Genomic DNA, 26,163 nt, shown 5'->3' with positions numbered 1-26,163 from the left:
TCGACAATAATATTAATAACATGTCTGATATGAAAAGACTCTTTTATTACCTGAATTAATAAGTTGGCCTTAAGCCTGCAGTACTTCCACTTTGGTATAAATCTAGTTGCAGAGCTAGGCTTTTGTCACCTTGCCTAGATTCAACTTCATTCTTTCCTTGCACTCTCCTACTTGTCTGTGTGCACCTTCTGTCTCTAGTCTTGTTTTCAATTTATTAGCTCTCTGAAAGGTGTTCTTTTGTTCTGTATTTGTAAAGCACTTGGCACAAGAGAACTGATCAACCTGAGCATGGTTCCTAGGCATTAAAACAATATGACTCTTAAACAATCTCTTTTCTTGAAAGCCAACTACTATATTGGGGTGCACTCTTTATGTGCATAGAACTGTTCTGATTACATGGGATGCAGGGGGATGAAATTTGCAATATATAGTCTATATTATGTTCACAGAAATGTTAGAAAATAAGCAGGCACAGCATCACAAGCAATTGAGAATATATTTCTCAGGATTCATGCATGGCACTTGTTACCTTATCTTACGGTGTGTAATTCCAGGAGGATGAGAATATATGTCTTTCTACTGTCTGCTGACAGCAGGAGATAATTCATTATCCAGTAAAGCTCTTACCATCCTAGGTCTTGGCTTAAATCCAGATTGTCCTAGGTCCAGAATACACTGACTTTAGCTAGATCAGCTTGTAATTGGCCTTTGGCTAACTCCTCTATAAGCCCAGTCTAATACTGGGTTGTAACTATTCAAAGCTGGTTTATTGGATGCTGGTTAGATTGTTTTCATGGAGAATGAGAAGAGTCATTCATTTTCTGAGTACATTTCAGACTAGGTTGATTTTTTAAAAAGTAAATCAAATTATTAGACCTTGCATAGGGGAAAAAAAAAGAGTGATAAATAGGAGATGACCTTACCAGCTCTTTTGACCTTCAGCTGTATGAATTTCATCCCAGTCTACTTCAGATAGGCACCACTTGCTTCTGTCAGTGAAGGTAAGAATATGGTTGCTGTTCTTGGGTTCAAAGTTGCCCAGGGGATTTAGAACAACTCATCTATGATGAACAGTTTAAAGATGGCCTGTTATTGCTTCCTATAGTCTGCTACTTTCCATTAAGGAGTATTGGATGATAATCAGACTGTAGGGAGAAAACAAAGCACTAAATTATTGGGAAGGTGTAACACCACACTCATCTATCACACAGATACTGATAATAGCATTTAGCAATCTCTGGAATTTACTCCTTACTTGATTCTAATGCTGCAAATTTATCCATTTAAATATGCATGAAAATCAATACCAAAAAAATCTTTATGTTTGAGTAGGCCTATTTAGCTACTTTGGCAGAAGAAGAGCACAATCTCAAGTGCTTTCTTCTAAAGAGTATTTAAAGATGAAGAACTGGGACTTTCACAGTTTCCCTCAGGAGTCTGCTCCAGAGACTAATACAAACCCAGTATAAATTAAGTAACAGGTCAGATTGGTAACTTTAAGGAAGCTGTAAGGCAATTTATCTCACCTCTTTCCATGTAAAACTTCCTCCCTTCCTTTCCCAGGCCTGCTTTCCATGGTATTTATGGTAGAAAATTAAATATGAAACAATTAAAACAACGGTACTTTTTAACATAAGAAGTCCTTCTTCAAAACTATTACTATTATTCTTTTTAAATACAAAAGCATATATTACAACTTTTTGGCCTGTTAACCCTGCAGAAGCAATGTGTCTGTGACAGATAGAACTTGTTTAAATGTGGCCTAAAGAGCAACATTTTTAAGTACTAAGTCAATGACATACTCCCGAGACTTTCTGTCCTTCAGTGATGCAAAAAGAACAACACCTGGGTTTCAACCCCAGCTTCAGTTTTCAAGGGCGGCAGTTTAAAAAACTCTTTGAATGAATAATGGAGGAAGTATTGAGAAGACATTAACATACTACCCTACAATGCTGTTGGTAGTAACATCTTTTGACATTTTTACCTGTGCTTAAAATATTGTCCCCTTTGTCATCCTGGTGGCTTTTGGATCCTCTTGATTACAGCAGTACATTTAATTATCAGATATTACCTGATACAATTCCTTTACGAACAAGTTTTTCTTGCCTTCAGCTCTCCCCTGTAGTAGTCAATTATACCAGCTTTATGGCCTCTCTGTGTCACTGAAGCAGCACAGAGAAGCTATATTGCAGAAGGTCTTCCCCAAGGTATAACTTATCACCAAACTGCTGACTAAGATGACTGTGGCACTTTCCATAAGTTGAGGAATCTAATTGCTTGTCATTGGCCAAACTCTTTTTCCTTACACCACGGTGTTGGACACTGTGCAATTTTCCACCCTTGCTTTTGCCAAGGGTTTCTGCCTTCAGAGATGCTGCATTGAGTATGCATGGTGATTTATTCACAGAAGTTTGCTGTCCTTCACTGAATGCCATTTTAACGATAAAATAAAATTTAATGTGTATTAAAAAAGAAGCAAATCGGGGTTTTTATTTTTATTTACAAGCTTCTAGGAATGAAATGTTACCAGGTCAGACCAAAGCTTTTTGTGTTGGAGCTCTGTTGTGCAGGAATGATTTATATAAGAATGCTGTCAGATATACTTTATTGCGGCCTCCAAACAACTTCATAAAATATGCTGAGCTGCACAGCACTTTACAGGCACTTGCAGATTTCTAAGACTGCACTAGCTCAGCTGAAGACTAATTACAGATTAGTTTGCTGATTATTAGAAAACAAAAATTTCTGGATAGCTGGTATCAAGAATGCTGGAATAGAAAAAGGTTATAAAGTTTTCATCTTCTAGGAGTTATAAACCTTGTATCTTCCCTGACACATTAAAAGTCTGGGGGTTTTTGTGAGCTCAGAAGGCTGCTTCAGCTGTTTGGAAGCACATGCGCAATAGCAGAAGTACACTGACCGAACTAACACCAGACAGCTGCTAGGAATGGGAAAGGTCGCTGTCAGAATACTGTTCATGGGGACAAGGGCAGTGCCACTCAACAGCTGCTGGCTTCCTGACAAGGAGAAAACTCACTCTGAGGAGAGTTTACTCAAGCATATTGAGTGCTAAACACCACCCCCCCAAACACCTGGCAGAAACTGCCATAGAGAATGCAGAAGAGAGTCACTTGTCAAGACACGCTTTTTTCCATACCCATTAATAAAGAACTTTTGAAAGAGGTGTGCATGATTTTTCATAATTCCTGTAACAACAGGAACTATATACGCATGCTTTAACAAGAAAGGACTTCTCTGTAATAATGCGGGTAGGATTCAGTTAATGAAATGCAAAAGTCTGGGGATTTCAAGAGATATGAGAAGCCCTCACTTCTGAAATTGCTAATATTAACCCAAAACTTTTAGCATGGCCTTCCATATCCCAGGACCCTGTTTTGTGAACAATTGTAGAATTGTGCCACTACCTGAAAAATTTTTCTACCTGAGAAAAAAGTATGTTGAAATATGTTCTCATACATTTTTTAAAATATCATAAATAGCTTCTTCCAATGTTGTTTTTCATTTGTCTTCATTTTAACTACAAACCCTCCATGGAAGCTGATGCTTAATTATAATTACAGTATAACTGTTACATGCATGTCAGTTCTGGGTACTATACAGATCACGGATGGAAAATAGGAAATAATATTTCCTATAATCTGATGAGATATTTAATATCCTACTCTGATACTACCTTCATCATAAAACTCATGTTGACTTCCATGAGAGGAGAAACAAGACTGAAATATCCATGTATGCTACCTTCGTTGACGTTAATAGCTCTTTACTGTGCCTTAAAATAATTCCTTTCCCATACTTGACTGACACCTTATTGATGTAAGTCTTAATTATCGGTCTTTCTGGAGTCTAACTGTTAGAAGTTCTTGTTGAATCTCTCCTCAGAAACACTCTGTGAAATATCAGCATATCTTTCAGGCATAAAGTAGAAATAATTGAGCATATTGTAAAAATGTGGGTTTAATCTTGAATATTGAGACCTTTTGACAGTTATGTAGTCCTTACTACTTGATTTATTGGGATTCATATGAAAGGATGGTGAAAAATGGCTAACAAACCAAATTGTTTCCTCATTTTCTCATAGTGTAAAAAAAAAAAAAACAACAAACAACAACAACAAAACAAAAAAACAAAAAAAAACCACAACAACAAAAAAAAAAACAAAAACAAAAAACTCAGAAAAATTAACGATTCCATCTCTAAAGCCTAAAGCTTTGAATGTCTTTCCTTCTGCTTTAATTCATAATTTATGCTCAACTTCTCTCCCTCTGGGATAGGCTTAATAAGAAGGCAGACAACTGCAGTCTGCTCATCCTCTCTCCCATATAAATGACAAGATTATTGCACATTAAATATGGAGAAATCTAGCTACCACTCTAGCCATTTAAGGAGAGGGAGGGAGTTGAGTTGTCACATCAGAAAGCACTGTTGAATATTCTTGGGACTTCTCTCCAGGACAAGGGTGCTCCGTGTGAAGGCCTTCATTTTAAAAATCTTTTGGTGGATGAAAACAGACCAAGCTAAACACAAACAGTAACCCTACTGTTAAAATCTAAAACCAGAATATACGAGGTCAGCTCTTGTTTCTGCTTCTATTGATGTTCAACTTTATACCTGCAAAATGGAAGTAATGTTTTCTTTTTCCCATCATGCTTCATGCTGTATATGATTAAATTATTAATTATTTATGAAAAATATTGCTTTCAACAGTCTTTTGTCTTCAACAATGTTTAAATTGATAGCATCACTAGGAAAATTAAGCCATGGTCTCAGTTTGAATGTCAGTTGATTGTTGTGGGCTCTTTGATGTGCTGTTGGCCTGAGTAGAGAAGAAGTATCTTCCACTGTTACCTGTTGTAAGAAAGGAGTAATCCTAGCTCAGAAGAGAATGTACAAACTAGTCTGTACAAACTAGTCATGGTAGTTTTCAGCTAGCTCAGATTACTTTGTGCTATTTGTGCTGCCTGTTCAGGAATCAATGCAGATAGAAAAATTTTTATCTAAAAATACCTCACTTAAAATCCTAAGTGAGAGATGATTTTCTACATGATTACTAGTCTCATTCATATAAAGTTTTTATAAAGCTTTTCCCGTTTGCCTGCTTTTTTGTCAAAAGAAGAAAAAAATACTCCTATGGTTGTATTGCATTCTGCTTTAGAGTTATATGCTCATACTTAAAACCTATGTTACCATAAGATATTGCAGCCCTCCTTAATTAAGAAATTTAATGTACCTCCTTGATGCAAATGTCTACAAACTAAGTTTGAACTATTGCATTCTCTCAGAGCTTTGCTATATCTCAATATCAGGAAAAATATTCTCATTCTACTGAAGGAATTACATGGGCTTATTGGTTTGAACTGATTTTTCCTTCTCTGTCTTTATGTTTGTTCAGAACATTGCTGTTGATACCACTGAAATACATCCTGACACCTGAAAATCACAGAAACTTGTTTATAATACCAAACAAAGATTTGGGGGGTTGGGAAGGAAGATGTTGTTCTCAAATCTTCTATTTCACATCTTCCAAAACAGAGACCCTGCTGAGAAGCCTCTCAGGACAACTTCTGACTTATTTCCTGATAGAGAATGAAAGTCACAGGTTTTGTGGAATTATGTGTTTGACAGCCTAAAGGTCACAAGACTAATATCTTTAAAAAAGTACTTGTACTTCTAAATCATAAAAGAATTTGTATGAACTGAACACTCAGGCTAATCCTGAAGTTTTTTTTTTCTCTGTGCTAAGTAGTTATGCTGAACTGACAATATATTTGGATTACTTGCTACTCTTTTCCAGTTTTTCTGGATGAATAACCAGTGGCTCACCAGGACTTCTTATCATCCATCTTTAAGTGCCCAGACAATAGTCAATGTGGTTGTACAAGGTGAGCTGACATTTTCTTACCTTTTCCTTGGAGGGCACCTGTAATTTAGGAGTCATTCATTGGGAACAACTGCTCTATTCCATGCCCTGTTAACTCTTCCATGTTATCCATTAGGCCAGGGAAAGGAATTTGCTGCAGTATTTTCTATAGAAAATACTTAGGTAACTTGAAATGAGGCAACCCACACAGTTCATCCACCTAGGACATCACTACCCTCAGTGCAACCTAATAAAATATGACAAACAGACCTACCATGGGTGTGAGAAATACTAACCTTTTTCAGTAAAAGACATTTATAGTATTAGGAAAGTGAAAATATTTTATATAAAAATTTCTAGGCAGATATCTGCTTCAGGGTAGTCAGAGAGGGGGAAGAAAGCAGAGTTTTAGGTTAAATGGCTCTGCCGTTAGTCAGATTATGGGTAGAAACCACCAAAGCTGTTCTTTTGCCCATGTGAAGATACTCTTACAGCCACCCTCAGAATTCCAACTTGTTTTGAAGCAATAGCTGATGCCACAAGGGAATGAGAAGAGCACACATGTGATCTTCATCTTTCTAGACGCAAGCATCTACCGTATTGAAGACATATTTTGGGTTTGATAGTGAAACTTTCTTTACTGTACACTCTGAGCAGACTTCATCCTTCCCAGCTCTCAGTCTTCCTTGGCAATGCGTGTGACCACCCAGCTGGAAAACGTAGTGTGATCCAACAGAAACTGCTCTCAATGTGCATGAGCAGTTGTGGCAGTAGGTGGAGAAGATGAGATGTGGGGTTACTGGGAGAATATCACTGCTATGCTCTCCATCTTTCAGTTGTTCTGCTAATGCCTAGTCTGTGAGGAAAATGAAAATAAAATATAAGAAAAACGTGGTACTCTGGCAGTATTGCTATATACAGTGAAAGTTAAGTATAGAGGCATGAAAGGTCAGAGTAGGAAAGGGGATGGAGGATAATCTTGTTGTTAGGCAGTGGAGAGTGAACCAAAGGATTTAGATTTGAAAGGTGGTGAGGTTATCTACAAAGTTACAGGCAAATACTATCAAAACAGCACTGCTCAGGATTTTCAGTGTCTCTGGGGTGAATTCAGATGACTCTTCCCCAGAAGTTCATGGAGGATATGTATCTTAAAATCTTGTCCATTGCTTAGTCATCATTTTGCCTGTGACAGCAAACTTCAGACAGCAAATTGCACGATCAATTATTTGAACTCATAGGCAAAAAGAAATCTTCTTATGTAAACTGGCCATCCAGGCCTTCACACCTGGAAGCCTTGGTTGTGGAAAGGTGATTCACTAACGAATGAGCACCACCAACACCTGTAGACATGGCTCTGAGGCTTCCTGCGAAGACCCAATCGAGCGGTTCTGACCTTCTCTCCAGTAGAGGGCAGCGATACACAAAAACTAACCGTATTTTCAAACTTAAAAATTTGTACCGTGGTAAATACCAGCATGTGGAAGAAGTCCATGTAAGCATCCATATAGTTTAATTATGTCGTAATGACAGTTGATATGATGACCTCTTGCACCATCAGTCACAGCAAAGAGAACCTCCAAGAAGAATGAGATCAAAGTATGAATATAGTATGTAATAAAGGTATCTGCATTTGGGGTTACTTGATAAACTTGCAGATTGTTGAAGATATTAATACTGAACTATCTCACCTCCCCAGGCTGTTTAAAATGTTTTCTTTCTGATTCCTACTTTTCTGATCTGAAAACTATTTTTGAACATTTTTCTGCCAGGTTTTGATTTCTTATTTTTTTTTCTTGTTCACCTACATTTTTTTACTCTCCTTACCAAAACTTCACAGCCCCTTCTCAGTTTTGTTGGTGCATGCCATATCTCATACAGTCAGGTGAAGGATCTTTGATCCCATCTTGCAAATCTCCCCTCCAAGCTGCATGTATTCTGAGACACCAGTGAGTACTAGGACTACCAGTACAGACAAGTGTTATGCCTAAAATCAAAATAATTAATGGCCCATGAAGACCATCTAAGTCATTATGTAAAGCAGATTGAATTTCTTATTCCTCCAAGATGCAAATTCCTCTAGATCAATTCAGAAGAGAATTTACAACAAGACATCCCTCTTTTACCCTCTTGGCCCAGCCAGACTGAAGTCAGGCAAACAAGGAACATCCAGAAAACTGATGAAATTGTTTAGATTCACAATAGGGAGTGCAAGTGAAAAAAAATGAGTAAAATCTGCATGCTGGTTTTTATTTTGAGGTTGGATAATTTTATGCAAAAACATCTCCTCTTTCATTCTTACTCTTCGGTCTTCAAAGGAAATTGGGTCTACTTCATTTTCTGGAAGTTTGTATGAAGCCTAAAAATATGTTGTCTATTTTCATTACTATCTAGTTCTACTAACTAATGTAATCAACCCGTTTGGTATAAATATTTTCACAGAACTATCACACATAACATGACTAAATCTGCTTTATAACTTCACAGGTCTACGGAGGGCAGGTTAAATTTTCTCATAATTACATAGGAAAGATTACATAAATTCTACTGTAAGGTCTTTGTGGACTGTCATATTTTAAACGACAGATTTTGCCAGATTTGAAAGTAGCTTGAAATTACAGTTCATGATGACAAGTCAAAAAATCCTTACTAAGAGATAAACTAATATACTATATAGGATAATGCTGTATGTATAAACACAGAAAAAAAAAAAAAAAAAAAAAAAAACACAAAACAAACAAACAAACAAACGAACAAACAAAACAATGAACCCTGTACTCTTTAGCTTATTTACCTGAGTTAGCTCAGATTCAGCATCTGTATTTCAGGTAAAGAACTAAAAGGGTATCTGTACCTCTATTTTATATAAGCAAACAAATTATATGGCTTTGGGGTACAATTCATTTTTTCAGCAATGTCATATTGACTTGGTTTATACAACTTAGTAACAACAAATTTGGTATTTTTGATTTTATGACAGTACTTCTGGGTAGTCTCAAAATATTTTATTGTGAACAGCTAAATCTTAACAAGATGGACAGTCTTGTCAGTGATTTCCTCTCTATACCACCTGTCTACACACCATGTCTTCAACTAAAAAAAACCCTAACAATTATTTTTAAATAGATTGACCAATTTTTTTCCACACTCACTTGGTTGATTGCTTGCTAATTAACATAATTATCAGTCATCAGAATTTCCTAGCCTATCTAGCCTGTAGATGTGACCTACATTTGTAATTAAAAATGTCAACAACACTTCTTCTTTCCGTCTTGTTTTACTTCTGAGACATTAGGTCTACATTGCCGACTACAAAGAAACAAAAAATTTGTATAAGCAGTATACCTGATGTCCCTACCAAAACTTTTTTTCATCCTTGTAATTTAATAAACATTTTTCTACTACTAAGACTAACTTCTAGTCCATACATATTGCTGGTTTTGTACAAAGAATAAAATATCAAGGATATTTCTCTCAAACTTTTCCTGGTTGGAGAGTTAAAGAAACCACATCTTGAAACTTGTTGGCACAACCCACTAGTAAATTTAGGACTATAGGAATAATTTTCTCATTCTATTTTAGCTTTCATGAAATGAACGTAAAAATCTCATTTATATCCATAAATGTGGTTATATATCCAAAAGATGGATACGTACTTACAGTTTAGCAAACAGTTGATTTGAGCATATTACCAGTGTTCAGATACCTTTCAGTAGGTCATATACGGTGGTTGAAATTTGAGTGAGCCTGACTGGACACGCGAGTATCAGGGTGTCTGCACGGCAGCCTGGACTAGCACTGCCTTTCACCGCCGTGTCAGGTTCAATACTGGCAAACATGTGTATTTACAGTTACATCTATAGTTCTCGGGGGCGCCCGGCCCGCACTCCGCGCCACCACCCCCTGCGCCCTCCCGACCCACAGCCGTGCCGCCGGTCGCCCCCACGGAGGGACAACGGGCGACCCGCCCGCTTTGAAGGGGGGGTCCGCCGGTGACACCCCAGCCTCTGCTTGCACCAGCACCCCCGGGGAAACGCCTCGTCCCCCCCCGCTCCCACCCACGGGGCGCGACGCCGCGGGGAGCCCCCTCCGCTGTCCGGGGCGGCCGTGGCCGGTCCCGGGGGCACGGCGGGGCACGGTTCGGCCTTCCCCGCCCCCCCCCCTCGGGAGGAGCCGCAGCCCCGACCCCGCGGAGGCCGGTCGGCATCACGGGCGCATCCCCGCGGGCGCGCTCCGGGAGGCGATTTTTTGGGGGGGGGGGGAGGGGGGGGGGGCGCAGAAACGTGGGGGCGGATGTTTTTTGTCAGCTGCTTCCCGCCAGCCTCGGGCAGCCCGGGGTGCAGTGGGGTCCCCCTCGGGGAGAGGGGCCCTGAGGGGTCTTTCCCGGCGGCTCGTCCTTGGGAGCGGGAGGGGAAGGGCGGGCGTGCGGGGCCGGCAGCTTGCGGGGCCCGGGCCGCCGTAGTAGCGAGCTGCTCCTCCGGTGGTTGGGCTGGGGAGCGCTGGGCTCCTCCTCCTCCCCCCCCCAGCAGCGCACAGCCAGGCGTGTGAGTGACTAGTCTCCCCCCGTCTCTCCTTTTTTTTTTTTTTTTTTTTTTTTTTTTTTCCATGGGTACACACACCGAGATACGCACATGACAGTACTTCGGTGCAAGAGCCGGTGCATCACCAGGAGGGCTGTGCTTCCACTCCGGGCACGCACACACACACACACACACACACACACACACACACGCATGCTGCTGATGCTGCTGCTGGAAGTCTTTCTACACGGGGATTAGCAGCCGCCTCTCGCTCTCTATATTTATCTGTCTCTTTCTTCTCCTTTCCTTTCATTTCTCCTTCTCTCCCTCAAATGCTCATCTGACGGACGGCGGGCATAAAAAGGTAAATGCTTGTGTGCTGTTTGCTGACAATACCGATGGGTGATGGTGTTTTGGCAGCGTGCTGCGCCGTACACCCGCCGCTTGCCAGGCAGGCAGCCTGCCCTCCTGCCGCGCCGGCGGCTGCCGCTCCCCGGGACTCGCCGCCTTGGGGGAAGCGGGTTTTGCCTCCAGAGGTTTGGCTTCCCCAGCACCCCCCACCCCCCCCCAACAACCCCCATCCCACCCCGGTGTACGAGGCAGAGGGGTTCCCGCTATTGTGCTCCTAGCAGTTGCCACCGCGGGCTGCGAGCGTGTGGGAGTGCTTGGGGAAGGTTTCGCGGGATGAAGGTTTCTATTAATTGCTGTGTGCGCGGAAGAGAGCGAGCTGCTCGCTCCAGCGGGGGGGTGGGGGGGGGAACCTGTGCGTTATTAATCAGGGATGGAGAGTGGCAACGGCAGGACTAGCCCCCCCTCCCTCATCGTTTGCTGCATCATTCAAATGAGTAATTTCTAGGTGGCCTTGCGTTGCGGGGCTTTCATCCCTCCCCCCGCGCCCCCCGCCGCCTCCACGGGTGTTCTGGCCGCCGCCGAGGATGGCGATCCTCCTTCCTCTGCCCCGGGGGCGCTCCCTTTCCGGGGGGGCGAGCGAGAGAGGCGGGGGCCGCCGCCACCCCTCCGCCCCGGGCCCTGCCCCGCTCCCGCCGCCCCCCGGCCCGGGCGGGGCGCGGCCCCGTGTCCCGACGTGTCGTGTCGTGTCGTGTCCGGCCGGGTCGTGTCCCGCCGCCCCCCCGCAGCCCCGCGCCGGATCCACAACTAGTTGTCGCCTGTTGTTGGGGCCGAGTTTGTCCCGCGCCCCTCGTTGGCAGGACGTGAGAAGCGGGGTCAATTTTTGCCATCCTCCCACCCCCGCCCCGCTCCAGCAAAGCCCGTGGGTGCGGGGATGCCGCGGAAGCCGAGGGGAGGTTCCGCCCCGAGTGGTCCCGCGGGGCTCGCCCGGACCCTGACCGCGGGGAGGGGGGTCTGTGCCCCCCCAATCCCTCCGCCGGGGGAGCGGGGTGTTCGGCGAGCTCTGTTATGTAATTGTGGGTTTAATTTTATATATATATTTTTTTTTTTCTTGTTGCTATTACTAAACCCGGCTCAGGATGCCCACACGGGAAGTGTTACACCATGCTTGTTTCTAAAGGCGGTTGATGGGTTTATTTTATCTTGGAGAAAAAATACTGAATAGTTAATTTAACAGGGAGCACTGAGTAGTTAATTTAACAGGGAGCGCTTCAGTTTCACACATGATTGCTTTTGGTTAATCTCGTTTCATTCATGTTGTTTTCTACACCTGTCGGAGATAGCGCAAATACACTGTTAAAGGCAGGAAGCCAGAAAAAAAAAGCAAAAATAGTAACAGGATGAAAAATGATGAGGAATGTAGTGGACAGCATAAGAACTTAGTTATTAAAAAAAAAAAAAATAGTTGTTTAACCTTATAGCCTACTTATAAAAGGTAGATGGGTTTGTAGGCAAGGTGTGTGCTCAGCCGGTTATGTTGGATTGTATTTCAGTGTTAATACACCTTTAAAAAGGCAACTCTGGTTTCTACTGGTATGTGGGTCCAGTGTATACACTTAAGGTATTTCCCCTCACTTAAAAGATGTTGTGATAGAAAGGATCCAAAAGTCCAAAGGATAGATATTTAAAGATAAATTTACTGCTGATAGTAATGATTGCAGGAAAATTAGGAGTTTTTAACAGCAACAACACAGTTCCTTGTTGCCTTCTGCATAGCTTACTTGTCTGTCTGATATTGTGTATTTCAGAACTATTAAAATTAGATAGTGTAAATTAATGAAAACATATGGGAGCAAAATATGCTGTTTATTAAAGAGGTAATCGGGTAGTTTCAAAATAAAGGGTACCATGGTGTTCCTTAATATAAATATCCTCCTGAATTAAAAGTTTTCTTTTTTGCTTCACCAGAACAGTATGTGTTAAATATACTTGTTTAATTCAAGGGTCATTCTGGTCTATCTCTTGTAAGATTAACACTTGCAAGCATATCAATGTAATCTGTTTGTGTTAGACTTTGCACTGTTGTCCTTCCTGTAAAGGTGGTACATCTCAGTGCAGCCCTGGCTGATGATGTAGCCACCTGGAAATACAAAAAAGAACTGCATGAATAATTCATAAAATAGTATAATAAAGAAAGACAATCCTGTACCAAGGAACAGTAGTAAGTAGTCTCCACGCAATTTTTTTTTTGTTGTTGTAATTTTCACTCAGGTCTCATACCATCTGGTAACTGGAATTTTCACTTGAATTGTAAGACAGGTGCAATACACTCACAGTGGCATTGCCGTTTTAAGAAGATAGAGCTCAAGGTTCTTTAATGTGAGATAGTTTATTCAGCCTTTAATCTCTGTAACCAAACTTAATTTTTACAGCCTCTGTTGTATTATCTCTCAAGATTTAAGAAGGCTATTTTTGTCAGGGGCACATAATTAATACTTGTTCTCCTTATGCCAAATTTTGCACTTGTGCGGAAAGCTCATCCAAAGAAACCTGAAAGGGGGATCTCCATGGTAACAAGAGAGAGAGGATTTTGTCCCTCACCATAGGTCAAGACTAGACGCCTACCCACTCCTTAACTTGTAGCAGCATTCATTGGCACCTTCCTCTTTGTGGTTATTTTGTCTGCTGGGGTGTGCTTTTACTGTAGTCTCATGCTTCCAGAGAGCTACTCCTGTGAATGATGTTACACTGGATGAGCACAGCCTCAGTGTCTCTCCTTGCTCTCATCCTCCCTTCTGTTTGCATCATATTTCAGTGTTTCTATACCTATATGATCTGATAATGGGATTTCAGGAAGTAACTTGTTCTCCCCATCAGATTTATGATTTGAAGACCTGTTTTGGCACTTACTGTGTGAAAGAGCTGACACAACCTTACTCCTTAGCTCATTTCAGATGGAGGGGTGGTGATCTCCTTTCTCTCTTTATCTTTTATTTGTCTGTATTCTTTCTCAACAGTTTCCTCATGGTGTCCCAGAGGCTTTCTAGTATCAAAAGCAGGATACCCCCTCTCACTAGGGAGCAGGACTTAATTTTATATTTTGAGTCAATATGTGATATGTGATACCAGGATTACTGTTTGGAGATGATCATCATAAAAAGAGTTTCTTTTGTCCTGACTGTCATCACAGAGCTGTAATATGGAGCACTGATTTCTGCAGTAATTGTTGGGGTTTGGTGGGTTTTTTTTTTCCTGTCTTCTTTGAAGGACCATCTGCCTAGACTGTGGCTCTGTCCAAGCTAAAATGAAGTGAGCACATTTTATTCCAGATGATCCTGTAGTCAGATATTTAAAACTTTCACTGAGGAATATAACATATTTTCTGTTCCCCTTTTCCTTTCTGTACTCAGATTTTGTAGAGAAGATCTCGTGAGGCGATACCAAATGGATTTTTAAATGGCTCCCTTAGGCTGCTGGTGCACCAGGTCTCTCTGGGCATATTTCCAGTTCTTTAGCCTTTCTCTGTGACATAGCTTGGGAAAATTTGAAAACATCTGCTAGAGCAACCATCTTAATATAAGACAGCAGTCCTCATTTGTCACTGAGCAATATGTGATTTGTGACTCTGTAATTGGAAGACAGATGCTAATGCTGACTTCAGCCTTCTTAACTTGTTTTGTTGGCAGATTGTCTATAGAAACACTTCGCAATGCTTTGAAATCACACAGTGTATTTCTACCTTTCTGTATCTCTATGTTTCTGAAAGAATTGCCCGTGCCATTTGAAAATCTGCTCACAAAACAATAATTATAGAAGCTAGTACATTTGTAATATGGCTTACCAACTAAGCTTGACTTTATGCATAGGTTCAATGTCTTCTGGTAGATGAGAACCATTCTTTAATAGTTGCCTGTGAAGGTTTTCCTTTAACCTTTGTATATGAGAAGCTTCTGATATCTTTCCACATGATGCCCTGTCCCTGTATGGGTAGCATTTCAGTGAATGGTCCTCATCCCAGTTGTTTCTCTACCTTTGAAAATTTTACCATCACCTTTAACTAACTGAAGAGCTTCTTAGTCTTCTGATTTCTCATGCTAAGGAAACTAGGGATTTGAGAAATACACTTCAAACTGTGTGCAGGAAAGGTACACTTCAGGACATCTAGATCCAGGTTTCGAACATCAGTTGCCGTGGTTCACATGACAAAAGTGTGTGACATCAACTCATAACCAAAGATCTCAGTAGATACAGATGGTGCCTCATATCTCGAAGGTGCTTTTTTAAGCTTTGTGGGCTGATTTTAAGTATAGGTTGCAGTAGCTTGAGTTGACTTTCAACAGCTTACAAGTTTCAGCTTCCTATTAGCCTGATGTGCTGATGTAGTGCTTGTACTGGAGCCAGTCAAGGATTCCTTGAGTTTTTCTTTCTTTTGAGGAAGGGGGAGATAAGGGGATGAGGATCCCCAAAATTTTTTTCTACGAATTGTGTATGAAAGTCCATTTCATTTTCTTGGCATAGATCCTCACTGAAGGCAATTCAAGGGGTATGCTGATGGGATGGTATCTGAGTTACTTTTTCAAACAAAAGGGAGCGATTTTTTTCAGCCAGCTTCCCGACTGTGATTTCTGTTACTAATTCTGTGCTTCTACACACTTTCATCCCTTGTGTCTGTTTAGTGTTGCAGACGGAACAGGATAATATATCTGTTTGATTGGAGGTCAATAACAGTAAGAGACAATGATTAGCAGTCTCACTCACCATCATGGTAACTTCAGTTTTAGCAGTGTGCATCCAACACTGAAAGTCAACATTGAGAGTTAGTGCCTCAGTATTGTCCTGTGGTTTTCTTTTGTCGTGTCATCAGAAAAAAAAAGAAAAAGGAAGAAAAAAAAACTTAAAAGAGAAATGGAGGTGAAGTCCAAGTCCCTGGGTTTTGGTAGTGGTCTCAACAGTATCTATTCATGCATAACCAGACAGCAGGCAGTACACAGTTGCCTTTTTCCAGCAGAAATACTGAGAGTCAGGGTGCTCCATGGACACACGGGGTCTTCACAGATGTCCCAAGTACACAAGAATCTCCATCTTCTTTTCATCCTGCAGCTGAAGGAATTTCTGGGTCCTTGCAGTATACCATTCACATAGGATGAGCTTTGTTTCACGGATTGTAGAAGAATGCAGCTTCTGGTTTTGTGGTGCTGGAACTGAATTGGGGCAAATATTTCACAAGGATATCAAAGGATATTCCTTGTTCTCTTCAGCCTGTGTCTTCTGGATGTCCGATCATTTGGCATAATTCTCAGGCGTGGTTTAGTCCTTTAAAGTTATCAACAGCTCTGCATCTGGTTTACCTCCATAATGTTGTGGAGTTTTGTTTTTATTTTTTTATGGCTGTCTTTTAGAACATCACTAAATTCATTATTGGATTCCATTTTGTAAGAACATATGTTCATCCACCCAGCTGTTCCTTCCAATAGATCTTTTCTTTGCAGAAAAGTGCTTCCTGTCAAATTTGTATACAGTTTTGTAGGTAGTATTGATGAAATGTAGATTTTTAATGGCAAGGGGATGGCAAAGTAGAATAAATAGGGGAAAAATCACCACAGAAAGGAATGAAAGAGGTAGAATTAGGAGAATTTATTGTTATTTTGTACAAATGAAGTGTTGCAAGCATCATTATGTCAAAACAATTTAGACTAGAAATAAATGTCGATTCTGTAATTTTGTTCATGAAAGAACTTTGCAACTATAAAATGTAATATTTGGGGAGTTTATCCTAATGATTTTCTGAGGAAAATCATCCCAAATACTTAGATGGTGTGTGTCATTTAATAGCAACAGTGAAATAATGATAGCAATTACTAGATTAGTGGTACTTTGAAAAGTATGGTATGCATATCACTATGAAATGTAGAAGAAGAGATATAGAATCTATTTGGGAAGCACAGTAACTGTTGGTAAAAAACACAGATTTCTTAAAAAATGTAATATGGATATCTACATGATAAAATAAACTCCAGAGAAGTTATAAACTGAAGACAAAAATCTTTTTCTTACACATTTGGATCTTGCTCTTCCTTGAAGAAAGGGCTAATGCAAGGGTTTTGCTTTAAAAAGGAAAAAAAAAAAAAAAAAAAACAAAAAAAAACCAACCAAACCAAGCTACTGCTATTACACTCAGGAGAGGCTACTGAATGGTGTTCAAACCAGCTGGCTGTCCTCTTATCTCAGAAAAAAATGTTTAAGTTTTTAATTCCTGAAATACTAGAAAATTATTCATGTGAAAACTGTGGTTACTTCTACCACTTTGTTTTGTTTTGCCTTTGGGTTTTTTTCATTGGTTCATAAAAACTACTTCAAAGACTATATTCTTTGTAGAGCTGTTTCAATACCCGTGTAATGTCATTTACATAATTGAAGTGGCTTGGTAGTTGAAGAGCATTCATTTCACCTTGGTTAGAAGTGTGAGCTGATTTTTGTATGTAAAAATTATAATTTTTCATCTCTTGTCCAACCTGCAAATCTACGTGGTCTTTCTTACCATACTGTGATGGTGTGTGGTATGACTTCCAGAATGGTGTTTTCCATCTCTGTAGCATGATATAAGTTTACTCACTGGGAATCTTCTTGCTGTATTTTGCAGAGAGAGTTGTATAGCAGAATTATATATGAACAAAGGTATTTATGCATGAAAAGGATCATTTGTCTGCTGTGTCATGTGCTGATAATTTCTCAGTCAAGGGGCAAAGCCAACAGTGTGAAGCCTGTGAGACCACTTGCACATCACAAATATTTTAATGAGCTCAGTAAAAAGGACAGTTACTGTTCTATATGTATAGTTAAGTTCTTGCATACTGTTTGTCTTCAAATAAAATGTATTTTCAGAAAAAGGGTATCTTTAGAAATCAGGATCAGGACAGATAGATAAAAGGAATAATGATTTGCACATTTCCAAAATCAGATTTTAATAATTATCAGCAGTGTGTTTAGACAAAAGATGAGGAAATGCCACTCCCATTTTTACAAATTCATGTGAAATAAGCCTTTTACAGTTATCCATGAGATCTTAAATACAGAAAGGGAAAAGATAAACTCAATGAGGTTCTGCAGTATTGAAGTACTTTGGTCATTTACAAAGCAGATACTTCTAAAAACAGTGCAGCACACTGCAAAATAATTAATCTCTTATGTTAAATTACCTTCCAGAGGACATTTCTGACAGAACCAAGTCAAAATATGAGCATATACTAAAGTTCTTGACCTGATCCTTTGCTCTTTATGCCGGCTGGCATTTTGAACATGAACTGCTGGAGCAGGTCGCCTGCCCTGTAAAAAGCTGTGTGAGGATTTAATATTAGTACCAACTGGTCAGGGCCATATTAGAGTGGGGTGTTTTTCTTAAGAAGAAAAGCTGAAATGCAGTAGCAACACTTTTGTGTGTTACATTTGTAAAGACCTTCAGAAAACAAAAATATTTGCTAAAAGATTACTCAAGAATCACAGCATTTCTACAGGACCTAGGAGGAATAAATTGTATCATGATTCTTTATTCTAAATTTCTGGTGCCTCCATGACAACACACAGCAGAACATGGTGAGAGAAAGATGAAGGTTCATCTTGGTCCCCATTTCAGTTTCTTTTGGAACTGAAAGGAAAAATTTTACATACAATGAGAAGAAAATTGGGGACTTCAGTTCTGTGTGTCCAGTAATCAATTTTCTAGCAGACTTTGCACATCTATAGAAACTATAACTTGCTTTTTGCTGTTTGACTTCTCTGTAGTTTGCTTCCTGAACTGTTACAGGAACAAAAATAATTAGACCATTTTCCAAAGGACTTACAGTCTCTCTAAGAACAGAGAAACTAATATGTAGGAATGCCCACAGATGTAAATCTTATTTGTTAAAAACTTCAATATTACTAATCTGTAACAGTGTCATGCTAAAGTTCATTTTCATGTTTAATACAGTACATCATTTAGAACAAAACCTACCAGTGATCTCTCTGTGAGAGATATGTCCTTGATGCAAGAAACAATGCTTGAACCTGAGGCTATTGCAGAAACCCCCCGTATTTTATTTTATTTTATTGCAAGTGAAGAGATACTGATTAGTAAATTGGCTGTGGATTTTTACTTGGTTCAACTGTGATTCTTCTTTGTTTGTTTGTTTGTTTGTTTTAATACAGAACTGGGATCACTAATTAATTACTTGTGGTGTAATTAACTAAAAATTAACTATTTGTTGAATCAGCCAGTCTAGTTCAGCTTTTTTGGCTTCCTTCACCCTACAGGGCCTTAGCATGCAGAGTCCTTGCAGCTGTTTTAGACACTGGTTTGAACAATTGCTGAGTGAAGCAGTGTCCTGGTTTTGAGCATTTGGGTTTGGTTTGGGTTTGGTTTTTACTGCTTTGTATTAAAAAATGAACATAATGTTGACCCCAGTATTGTGTGTACATGAGAGCCTTGTGTTACTGTAGAATATAAATTGTTTCAGATGTATCTGTTGATTTTGCCTTAACATTTGGTCTAACTGTAAACTGCTGCTGTACTCATCTTTCCTTCCATATCCAGCTCATGGCAGCTACTGCTCCTTTTAACAATACCCTTGATAAGCATGGAGTACCTTTTCAGGCCTACATATGCTTTGAATTTAGGTTCAAGTCAGGATTGATCTTTTGATGTTTTTTTTTTTTTTTCTTCAACCACAGGGAGAATAAAAGTGAGAGGGTGAGTTCCCTTTAAATTCCCTTATTCTTGATGTTAATCTCTCCTTACTCTTTGGTGTTGCAGAGGAGGCTGAAGAGAAGCTGAGATTAGCTATTCAGGTATATGAGGCACTTTAAAGAGTTTTTCTTGTCTTTCTCATGGAAGCAATGGGGACCTTGAGGAGAAACCATGAATTCCTTTCTGGAAGGTCTTGAAGGCAGCAAGTGCACACCTCACTTGCACTTCAGGGCCGAAACTGCCGCTTCAGTTATTGCCATCAGGTGGCCTTGAGAACATGAACTTATAGTCCTGCCAGCTCAGATAAGGAACAGACTCCAAAAACTCTAAGTCAGACCTTTGGTGCACACGCACTGAGCTGCATGCATGTGGTAGACCCAACAAGTCTGCTTCTCAAGAATCATTCACTCAGCAGGTGTATTATTTGGCAGTTTTTCTGCATAGCCACTGTAACTGTCCAGAATTTTTGGTTACCAGCAGCACAGTTACACTGCACTCCTATGGTTGATTATAGTAAACACCCCTTACTCATGGAAAAGGAAGTATTTTTAAATAGTTCGGTCTTGGCAGATGTGTGCCCTCTACAGACTGTAAATAGCCAATATGTTATTTAGTATACCATGATGTATGAGTGAATAAATAAATAAAAGATTGTTATAATAGAGCTGTATAGTAAAATCTAATATGATAAAGCCTTTTCCACCACTAGCAGAGCTCAGTAATTTATTACTACAATTTAGTATCATGGATATGATTCATTCTATTTTAGTGGATACAAACTGCTTTACATTTATGTAGTAAATTATTACTCAAAGCTGAATGCATACTTTGTATGATACTGAGTTGAAATTTTACAGAATACGTTGTATTTACTTATATGTATTTTTTTGGGGAAAAAGATAGTAAATATTTGAGCACACACTATTTAAACAATCATTAGCCGATGTTTAATTCAGCATTCATGAGAACAGTTCTTGATCCAATTGAGTTTCAAGGGCAAATCATCCTGGAGCCAAACTGGGCCGCCCTGACATTAGGTACTGAAACTTGTGTATTACTCAAATGCTCAGTCACTTTCTAGTTTGTTCATCTGTAATACGATTTTTACTAAGGTAAGCTGCCTGCTGTGTGTTTTGTGGAAGAAAAAGTTAAGCGACAGTATTAGAAAGAAAATGTTTAAATACATTGATCAGTATGTGTGCTGCACATCTTATCTCTTTACGATAGATAAATAAAGAAAAAAACTCATTTTGCTTCCCCCTTTGAATTTGCAGATTAGTCATGGATTGTTGCCCACAATTTTATGGAACCTAATCATGTAGCCCTTTTTTAATAGATTCCATTATTATCTTTACAATATACCAGCTAAAGTAAGTAAATTAATTCAATGGAATCTCTATAGAGCTAAGTTTGTGTATGTGCTGGAAAATTAAGTGTGGCAAATGTAGTATTAATGGTTATTTTGTTAAGCATTTTTTTAGAATTTACATGGACATATTTTAAGAAGTAGGATTAATTTTGCTGTATTTCTTGCTAGGTCAAATACTTTTTGAAAGTAGGATGAAATTAGTCATGCTTTATCTAATAACTGCTTTTATCTAACTCTGCTTGTGCCTAATAAATAAATGTGAAATTAAACTGAAGATATACTGAAAAAAATACTCTGTTACAAAAAAAATACTCAAACCCCAATATTTTATTAAAATAAACCAGTTATTTTTCCCTTCTGTGCACAAACTGGATAGCATTAAGAGGAAGCAGAAATGTATTTGCAGTAGACTTTATCTCAGTAGATGCAAAATGCAGAAGACTGGGTTTGCGACTGGCATGTTTACAAGGAGGCAAGTAGGATGAAAGCAGGAATGGATTTGACTAAATGCTAGATTAAAATAGGTGTAAATGTAAATACATAAAGACAAATTAAAACCTGGGTTTTTTTAATGTAATTACCATTTTTCAGCTTCTAGTATTTAGAGATTTTTAGATTTTGCCTCACCCCGAACTTTTTTTTTTTGAGAAAGAGAGGGTTAAAAGTTTATCATTTGGATAGTGGAATATATGACAACTGGAGGGGATGAAAAGTCCCCAGAAACAAACCAACAAAAAACCCAAGGTCACAAGTTACAACGGTTTCTGTGGCCAATTAAGAAATGAGTTTGAATATTAGGACCTTAAGGACTAACATATATGACATTAAGCTTCAGAGTGGTCTGTGGGTAAAGCAAGAGCAGAAAGTGTGAAAACAATGTCTTATGCAATGAATATCACAACTGGAAAATCATTTGTGTAGTACTGGCCATAGGAATAAATGAGATGTGTTCATTTTCACCTCCTCAGTGACTAATACAATATTGCAATCCCTGTTGTGGTATAAATATGGTCACTATTTATTTGTTAGGAGATTGTTGTCAAGGTAATGAATTTGAAATGAGTCTGTGTTGAGCAAGAAGAAATGTGTTCATACAAAAATTACTGTTTGGAACAACAGAAAATCATATCAAACTGAAGTAATGCAAATAATTTTTGAGTTTTCTTTGCCAGCTTAGTTACAAGTGAGCACATAGTTTGAATGGCTTCTATAAGATAAAATAATGAAGATGTATAACCAAGGACAAAGATTAAACAATTTGAAGTTATGCTTTTAGATTTTTAAACATCTATAATTTTATTTATTATATCAGTTCCAACTGAATTTCCTGTTTCAGAGGTGATAAATGGCCCTTTCTTACATTTTCAGACCACGTCTGATAATATTAGTAAAAATAACACAGTAATTTGAAATTAAAACAACAAAAAATTACAGTGCTAAACAAATCATTACACTCTTCATAGTCCCTAAATAATTATCTGATAGATGAGTCAAGACAGATTAAAATATGCTCAGACTTTTAAATTATAATTAATTTCCCCTTTATATTTTGTCAACAGTCTGAATTTCAATCAATTTATATTAATTTTACCAAGTATCCTGTAAGGTCAAACAGTATTATAAGTTTTTTAATGTTATGGTGGTATCCTTTGTACCTGTCAGAGTCCAAGGAGTGTCTGGACGATGCTCCTAGACATATGATTTAGTTTTAGGTAGTCCTGCAAGGGGTGTGGAGTTGGACATGATGATTCTTATGAATCCCTTCCAACCTGAGATATTCTATGATTCTATGGTTTTACATTGGGTAAAATCAGACCATCCTTTGAAATAAATAGCAGAAGTCAGTGTGACTTAAATGGGTCCAGATTTCAATATCTTCAAGATGTATAAAAAAAAGCATGTCAGTAAACCAGCATAGCCTGGTAGAGCCTCTAACATGCACACATACAAATTTTATTGCTAAAAGAAAAGAATGTCTCATGGTTTAGCATAGCTAGGATAATCCATAGGAATCTGATCTGATACTCACTAAAATCTGTGGCTCACACTGTGAATGTAATGTCTGTCACTGCCTTAAGCAGGCACTGGGCTGTGTCAGTACATAAGCACAAAAACTGCATCTCTCTTTTTTCTTTTTTTTTTTTTTTTTTTAATGAGACCTGCTGGGTTATTGCCACTTCAAAATATTATCTCCTAAATACTTTTCTTTTCTGCATGAATTGTTTGAAAGGCAGACTTTATATTGCTACCTGGTTTCTTTTGTACTTGGTTAATATTTGTGACTTCCTTGACATTGTATGTGCACAAAAATGACAGTTTTGAAGGGACAAAAAAAGTTACAGATTCAAAACTGTAGATAAATGAAATCCCAGTTCAGTCTTGAATTTCTACGTTATAGACAGATATTCCAGGTTTCTTTTAAAGAAAAACTTAATCCCCGTTCAGTAAACCTGCACATAGTGTCTATATTATCTTTGTCTCATGGTAGATACATGTTTAATACTTACAGAGGTTGAAGTAGTGCATGAAATCAGCTAAATTGACTGAAATTTTACCCACAAAGAATGGAAACTGGCTGTTATCTAAATGCTAGAAGATTAAGACACAATTTCTCCCACTAAGGATTTATAGTCGTTAAGACTGTCAGATTCATTTGTGTGTCAATTACAGTTCCAGAGGTGAAAAGTCAGTCTGCTTTTCAAGACAAGTTTTTCTAATTAGAGTAATGACTTTGATTAATACCCCATTAGTAATATATAATAATTGTACACTGATGGGCTGTCACTTTCACCACATACAGAAAAAGATCACAGGTGCATCTTTATGTTGTTATGCCTTTGTCAGCTTTGGTTCCCATCAACAGTCAGTTTTATGCAGATACATGCTGTAATATTTCAGAAATATATTTTGTTCATAAGCCTGTTAAATGGTGCTCTTCTGGATGCACATCTGACCAAACTCTCAACCATGTGTCACAGAACAAAAATGAAGTTTTCTTTCACAGTTGAAGAAAGGAAACCTAATTGATGCTGGCATGCATGTTTATGGGGGCCATGTGTTAATTACCCATGGTTGCAAAGGAAAAGAGATGGATAACAGTTGTGTGTGTGTGTGCTACAGTGTATATAGTATTTGAACATTTAATTCATTCTGCACTGAATTAATATTTTTTTTTTCCAATGCTTCTAATCTTGGAATATTTTTATTGTATTAAATATTGTGCTTTTAAACAACACGTGATTCCTTTTCCATTTAATAGTATCATATATGTATCCCAAGCAGTTATGAACTATGGTGCAAAGCTGTCTGCCTCTTGGAATAGCAAACAGACATGTAGCTGTAGAGGACCATTACCCTTTCTGTGTCCAGCTGCAAATCTGAGAGAAGAGCTTTGCAATTAGCTTTTGTAAATACTCGCTGACAGCAGAGGAGGGTTTTGAGACCTCAGTTTTCTGGGCTTCACTCCAAGTTTGGTAATGAAATATACTTCAGTGACTGCATATCTCCCTACCTCTGTCTCATCTGTCTCCCCTAGCCTGACTACTTTGTGTCCTCATCTTGACTCATGTTCCTTCCATGTGTACCATGCTTCTTTCTCCCTTTTTTCTGCATTATGGGGAACACTGTCTTCTCTTCCACGGTTTCCATGAAGTCTGGATGGAGGATAGAAGGTACTAGAAACAGAGAATATTTTATCTAATTTTTAGCATTCATGACATTGTTCCCCACTGAACGACAATAAGCAGTAACAGAAAAGCTCATGCTCACCTGCAGATTGGGGTGTGTTCAGTGGCCGATACTGGAAGACCATGTTCTGTGGGACTGGGGTATAAAGAGGAGTTTTCTTACAGTGTCTAATATACTCCTGTTGGCTGAGATGAAATGGCAACTTTCTAAGGCCACCTTTTGATGATTTTCATAGCTTTCAAGACAGAATAACGCTGTTGCCTTATTTTTAAGAATGGGAGTGGTAGCTTTTCAGTGAGATATTTTTAAGAATTTAACATAAGGAAAGCTTTTTTTTAAACTCATATGCTGAGAAGTGTATCTCAATTGCTCTTCTCAAAGTTTAAAAACTCTGGATAACTCAGGCATTTTCACAGTTTGTTTGCAACTCAGATTATTTCACATTTTTTTATTTGAACAAAATTAGTTGAATGATTAATTCAGGTCGGAGATCTAGGCTGTCTATGGCAGTAGCTGGGACTGAAGAGATGTGGGCAATTGCCATTTCAGGTGTATTTGCTATTGGTAGGAGATATTGTTTTCCCAGGAACTCTTCGGTAGGGTGTCATGGATGACGGCATGACTCTGCTGTGCAGAGTGTCTCTGCCACTCGTGGGGAGATGCTTTCAAGGACAGTCTACAGAGTCCATAGTTCAGGAGTGGATGCTGCTAACTACTCACAGGAAACTTGAATCCAGAGATTCTGCTGAAAAAGTGCTTTGACAGATATGGAAAGAGGAGGAACTTGGCCAAGAAGAACAAAAGTATTCATGTTATTATTAACAGGAGTTATCGGGTCTTTTGATACAAAAATTTAGGGCAGTGAGCCAAGAGACTAAGATCCTAACACAAAAGCAATCAATTGGGATTGCCTTGCGTAAAGATTACATAGCTGTTTTGAAAAAGGCTCTGAGTCAGAAAGATGAAGATGACCTGAGAAATCGACTGATATGCTCAGTTGTATATTCCAGAAAATATTTCCAACAACAGAGATGTTTCTTTAGACATGATAAGTACAATATATACTTGATGAGATACCAGGAGGAAACTGCACTAGGTGTTTCCACAGGGTTAAGAGTAAACTAACCTTGAGATGGAAAGCATTTGTAATTTAAGACAGAGTCCAGTGGTGGTATTCTCTCTTTAAAAGAGAGTGGATAAGCGTTACTAAATATTGCCATTTCTCGGTGGAATTGGAGAGAATGCAATATTGCCTAAAATGGTAAAGAAACGACTAATCTGCTTCCAGGTGGATTTGGAGAGGGTAAATGCATCCATCATGGGATGATATTGCAGGTTCCAGTTTTGGGGTTTTTTTGATACAGAAGGATAATATTTTTGTTTAATTCCTGCTAAAACTCTAGTACTCTTAAAACAGCGCTATCTTAAGGTTGTAGCAGTAGCTTCGTTTCCTGATATATTCCTCATTTTTCCAGATTAAAAAGTCTTTTGTAGCATTTAACTAATTTTCAGTATTTTTGTCTGAATAAATATGTGCTTGCAATCTGCTTTAAAAGGTTTTAAATAATTTAAAGTTCCCCTTTTCTTTAATCATCGTTAATAGTTAGAAGCATTTATTAACTTAATTTGATCAGATCTT

The 26,163-nt window shown here is 38.8% G+C and overlaps 1 protein-coding gene across 3 annotated transcripts in view; it reads left to right on the top strand.

Moving 5' to 3' along the window:
* Nucleotides 1–10,466: 10,466 nt before the first annotated feature.
* DLGAP1 (DLG associated protein 1) overlaps nucleotides 10,467–26,163 on the top strand; it is a 416,456-nt gene continuing 400,759 nt past the window's right edge. For all 3 annotated transcript variants that reach the window (XM_032987689.2, XM_032987687.2, XM_032987686.2), the window contains exon 1: nucleotides 10,467–10,762. The gene's annotated coding sequence lies outside the window, so the exon portion shown is untranslated. The remainder of the gene's footprint in view (nucleotides 10,763–26,163) is intronic.

This window comes from Tyto alba, unplaced genomic scaffold (assembly GCF_018691265.1).
Source record: "Tyto alba isolate M040663 unplaced genomic scaffold, T.alba_DEE_v4.0 Super-Scaffold_27, whole genome shotgun sequence".
In the NCBI taxonomy this organism is placed as follows: Eukaryota; Metazoa; Chordata; class Aves; order Strigiformes; family Tytonidae; genus Tyto; species Tyto alba.
The sequence above is the reverse complement of the archived record's forward strand: the minus strand, read 5'-3'. Positions and strand labels throughout refer to the sequence as shown.